This window comes from Rhyacophila brunnea, unplaced genomic scaffold, assembly GCF_057557595.1.
Source record: "Rhyacophila brunnea isolate RB1 unplaced genomic scaffold, BYU_Rbru_1.0 scaffold_40, whole genome shotgun sequence".
NCBI lineage: Eukaryota > Metazoa > Arthropoda > Insecta > Trichoptera > Rhyacophilidae > Rhyacophila > Rhyacophila brunnea.
The window spans coordinates 3,617,724-3,623,514 of record NW_028233069.1 but is presented as its reverse complement, the minus strand read 5'-3'; positions in this window follow the sequence as shown (position 1 = coordinate 3,623,514).

The window sequence follows — 5,791 nt, the reverse complement described above, 5'->3', positions numbered from 1 at the left end:
TATTTATACAAATATAATTATGCGAGATTCTTTTAAAACATAAGTATGACTTAATATCGTAAAAATACATAAATATAATCACAATAAAAATTTTATAAAAGCAATAATGTGTTTAAATTTCTTTTTAATTAAACTTGAAACTACAATTCGCTCGATAAAAGGGCAATAAAATTTCTTTGAAATCATTTCTCTATATATTTATTGATAATGACCACCATTTTTAATTTAGATTTATCATTATATTTGATTTTATCCAGAATACAAATTTAGATTGGGAAATTATTTTGGAAGATAAATTAGAATTTTTAACAACATTTAAATCTTCATTGTAAATTTAGACATGGAAAACTTGATAAAATTAAAATAAATATCTTTAATAATATAAATATCAAAAAAGGGGTTTCGTACTTATTATAGTATCTTAAACTTACTTAACATATAAAATTAAAAAAGTGCAACAAAAAACAAGAAAAATGCTATTTCATTCATGAAAAATATCTTGAGGGAACATTTAAAATTAAAATCAATACATTTAATACACAAGTTTACATATGAATGATTTATAACATAGTTTGTGTGTTTCAAGTGTGCTTCGGAGCAAATAAAAATTTAATATCATGTATTAACTGTAAAATTATAAAAAGTGCTTTTACTACCGCATGTGCAAAAAAAAATTGTGGTTAGTATACAAGAAAAATATATTAGTCATAGCTGAGACATTTTTATGCACAGATTGCAGCAATAATAGAAAATATTTTTTTAAATAGTAATATATAAATGATTATGTTTTTTGGCTTCATAAAAATACAACTACTTTGACTCATCGGATAATACTTTGACAATTTAAAGCGTAAACTCCGTATAGAATAGATCCAGTGTTCTATAGAAGTATAAGAAAGCGATGGTAAAAACAGTATCTTTATATTTGCATTTTCAAAATGAATAAATTAAAGATCCCAAATCAATTGACTTGAACATAAAATAATAAAAAATATAGATTGTAAATACCTTTAAAATATATTTAGATGTTTAAATGCTATTTATATACCATACAAACTATAAATGAGGCAAATTTTGTTGTTATTGTCAGATATAATACAAAAATATAAATAAATTGATTTTATTATTTCCTTACTGAAACGAAAAATATATTTTTACTTTGAAAGCTAATATGAGATGGCCTTGGAGCATCATGTCTAGTAATATTAATTCATTTGAATTTTGTAAAATACTCTAATCTTTAAGATTGAGGATGAATGAATTTGTGAAATATATAAAATTATTTTTTTGATAAAAAAACAACTTTAAGAAGTTTGTGCTCCCTAAACAGCATTAAATCGGTAAATATCATCAGTTCTATGTCTTCCATTTTTATAAAAGATATATTTATGTTTAAGTGTTCTTTATTATATATAAAATTCTGCTTAACAGTTTTTATTGTACTTATTTTTTTTAAAGACACAAAACACTTTTATGGTGATTGAAATCAAAATAAAAATAAATAAGATCTTAAAATTGTGTTCAAAGAACATAAAATTATAGATTCTTGATTCAGATTTTATATATAACACCTGTATTTAAGGGAGTTTTCTGTTATTTTTCTTGACATGACTCGTTTCTATCCGTGTAAAAATTGTAAAGAATCTGTTATTTTTACTTTCTATAGTTTATGCGAAAAAAAGTAATTATCCGAGTTTGCGTTTCTGCATATATTGTATCTTAGTATTTAAATACATAAGATATAAAATAAATGTTAACTTAGAATATTTATTTTCGTATTGCAGAATCACATTTTTTTAGTCAGATTATGATTATATATGATCGCGCGCGAAAACTAGTGTGGGATACTCTGATGGCATTTTTTCAGATAAAAAATAATATTCTATACACACATAAGTTTTTAATTATCAATTCTAAAAATAGTTTTGTCAAATGTTGTACATTATCAAATCTTTATGTTTTTTCTGTTATCGTAACTTTGTTATATAATAAAAATATACAAATAACAAGCCGCAAATTTTTTTGAGTATTGTTGCATAACATTCTACAAACATGTTCTTTAAAAAATATAAACAAATTTAAAGATTCATATACTTTACTCGATAAAAAAATGTAGATGAAAGATATAAATTCTGATTAAGTTAATAACTATATCAGATGATTTATCATTTTTTATGATAGAATTACAAAATGCTTCGGTCATCATGAAAGACTTTAATAACTTGTAAAAAAATTATGCATGCAGTATAAGGTCGCGCAATTTTTTTTTGTTTTTTATTATACTTATGTAATTTTTCAAATGTAAAATGTTTTTAGACATCTATATATATATTTGCTTGAATTCTTGGGATTATAAATCATATGTTTTAAGCTTACCAATATGCATGATTCTCCATTTTTATCGCAAGACCTCTCTGTATTAGAAATTAAAAAAAATAGTATTCTATCTAGCATTTATTATATATCAGTATTTATTTTTGAACTGCAATTCATATCCAAATTATGCAAGGTTTTCGACTACGCTGTATTTTTTGAACGATATTATGTGCGATATGTACTTAATGCATATAATTAAGAGTGAATATTATTGCCTTCATCTGCTAGCAGAGAAATCATATATAAAAACAAAAGAATTTACGATATTATACGAAAAATAAATCCATGTGATCATAGCTGAAATGTGTATATTATAGTATAAAATAACAGTGTTAAACCTATTTTATAGATTTAGATGATTATTAATTAAAACTGGGAAATGAAAAAGTAAATTTTGTGTATAACAGCTAAGCTAATAAAAGCTTTTTTTCATAGCTAATGTTTTATGGAGATGTCTTTATAATATTTTTTTTTGGCATTGCACATATAAAAACCTTATTTACTGTTTGCGTTTTTTTCCATACGACATACAAAATTTTGTGGTTATTTCTTTGACTAAATGAATATCACATAGAAAATTTTGCATTTTATCGTTTTTTAATGCGACTATATTTTCTTTATAATTATACTTTATTACTATGAATCTATAAAAAGATAATTCGTGTTACTATTAATATCATAAAAAATAATTGAATTTTTTTTAAATAAAACTTCATTGAATTTACAATTGGAAAGTGCATACACAGTTCTCACATCCGTTAATAATTAAGGTGATAATAAAATGTTGGTAATAAAAAATTTCTGATTCTATATATAAAGCATAAAATGTAGCGTTATCTAGCTATCCAATTAAATATATTCTTATGAAAAATATGATGTCTTTTAATAATCGAGAACTTACAAAAAAAGCACATTATTAAAAAGAGAAGAAAATTTGTCTTTCATAAGTGTGCTTATTTTATTTTTTCCTTCATTCACAAACAGTAATAGACTTACAAATCTATACAAAATACTACATTTACATACCAAGTCATGATCATCATCCAATTCGTACGTGTATACTGCAACAAAAGCAAAACGAAAGAAATAAACCATATCAAATAGCATATCAGAATATTCAGAACTAAACAGCACATGAGAAAAGCTTATACTCCAGGGGAATATGGCAGAGTGATTCAAGTTACAAGACTTCGCTATATCAATGATAAAATTTAGTTGTACATATGTAAGTATCAAAACTTTAAGCAACTTGGATTCACAATCTAAATATAAACGTTAGATCGAACAAACAGAGCTAACTATATCTTATTCAAATGAACTGCAACACAACATACTATTATAGCGAATAGTTACAAATGTAAGTTTGAAATGGCGATGTACAAATATAAAAGCTAAGGTTTAAAATGTATTAAGCTAAGAAATATGAAAATATCTAAACATACAAGAGTATTTTACAAATACAAAATAAAATAATAAATATAAGTAGATGATAAGCAGCACAAAGTTCATTAACTCAGAACTCTATCACATCCTATATACTCTACAAGTTTTAATTACACAGCACGACATGCATAAAGCACAAAACAGAAATGAAATCACAGGTACATCTAACATATTTTCCACATGAATCTTCTTAGGATGATCTCGGACCAACATTTGTAAAAAAATTGCAACATACAAAACATAAAACACAGCACACAGAACATACGTAAATGCATTACAACATAACATAAAATGTTTTTTTAAGACAGGTAATCAGTTGCCACAAGGTTATACGAACTCAAAATATAATATGATAGAAATCTAAAGAACATAGATACTTTACAATAACACCACATGATAAACAGAAAATTGAAATAAACACATCACCACTACAATATGTATATTGTAACACACATTACGGCCAAAATACACATGTTGAAATTGCTAGACACAACAGAATTCTAAAGGTAAGCTAAATATTTTTATGTCTATAGAGCAAAAATCACAAAAACAAACAATAAGTGTTTTTTATTCATCCGTTAATCATAAAAAAAGCAATTGATCGTTGCGTGACAAGTTAAAGACACTAGGTACCGCATCAAATATTCCTAGCGAGTTAGCTTGGTAAGCTTTTCACAATAGAATACATTTGCATTCTCATGCATTCATCATAAATCCTATATCTACACACAGGCAAACAAAATATCGTCAAAATTCACACAGGAAACAACTTTCAGCTAAAACATATCCACGAACTTCTAGTCTCGAAACACAACAGAAAATAACTAATCAGTAAATGCAGCAACCTAGACTCTTCAGAAAACCAAAAGATGATATGCATCAGCACAGCAAACAACATATTCACTGATTGGATGCAACAATAAGTCAAAACTATATGCCACATAAGGCAACACCTGCAACAGATCACAAAACTATGTCAATTCGTAGATACCAAACAACATTTGAACGCATGATTTCACCAGACAATATTCTACAGATGTCTATTTCATACCAAAATACACGTTAGAAACAAAAATTCTGACTCTGACAATATAAAACCTATATCATAAACGCATACATAAACCAAGAATCTATCAAAATCAAAAACAAACGTTCCTACGAGATCAAAATCTTGTTATTGCATCGCTGCAATAATCTCATAACGTCAACGTATAAAAACCAGATTTTTCAATATTTAGCAGCCGAACTTTATCTCTGTCATATAATTCACAACTTAACTAGCATTTTCTGTGCATACGAGATTGATGGAATCTAGTATCACCCAAAAAATTACATAGACTGACTTCTAGCAGTCATATATCATGAATATTGGAACATTTACTTCCCGAAAATCCAAAACATCTTTTTTTATATCACAGTGCAGTATATATGAATGAGCCTTCGTGATTCGGTGTGTAGGGCAATTCTAATTTAAGTTCCTCTAGAGGCTACCACATATCAGATACTTTTTTTTTTGCATCAATCTTCATGTAAGATTGTATTTTAAAGGGATTGAAAATTCTATATAAGAGCGATTATAATGAAATATATTTGCAAAACATTAAGAAAAAATAAAGTAGTTCAAAATTTTACTTAGATGGATAGTTTTATGTTTCGATTGATATCGAAACATAAAAAAGAAATATTAGCGAAATTCGTTTGTAGCAAGCAGCTCCTCAACTATAAAGCTAAAAAAGTTTTATAATGTATATTCTATATAAATATCTAATAAAGATTCCTTTGTCTATAGCATTTTACTGTAAAAAGTTGTTGAATCTAATTATAACAAAGGATTTTCATTTTGAAATTCATGAATCATATAGAATTCAATTTATTATTATATAACAGGCATATTTAACATGCTATATAGTAGTTTTGGATAATCTATATGATATGTGCTTTTTAAAAGTTTGTTTCACATATGTTAGTAGCC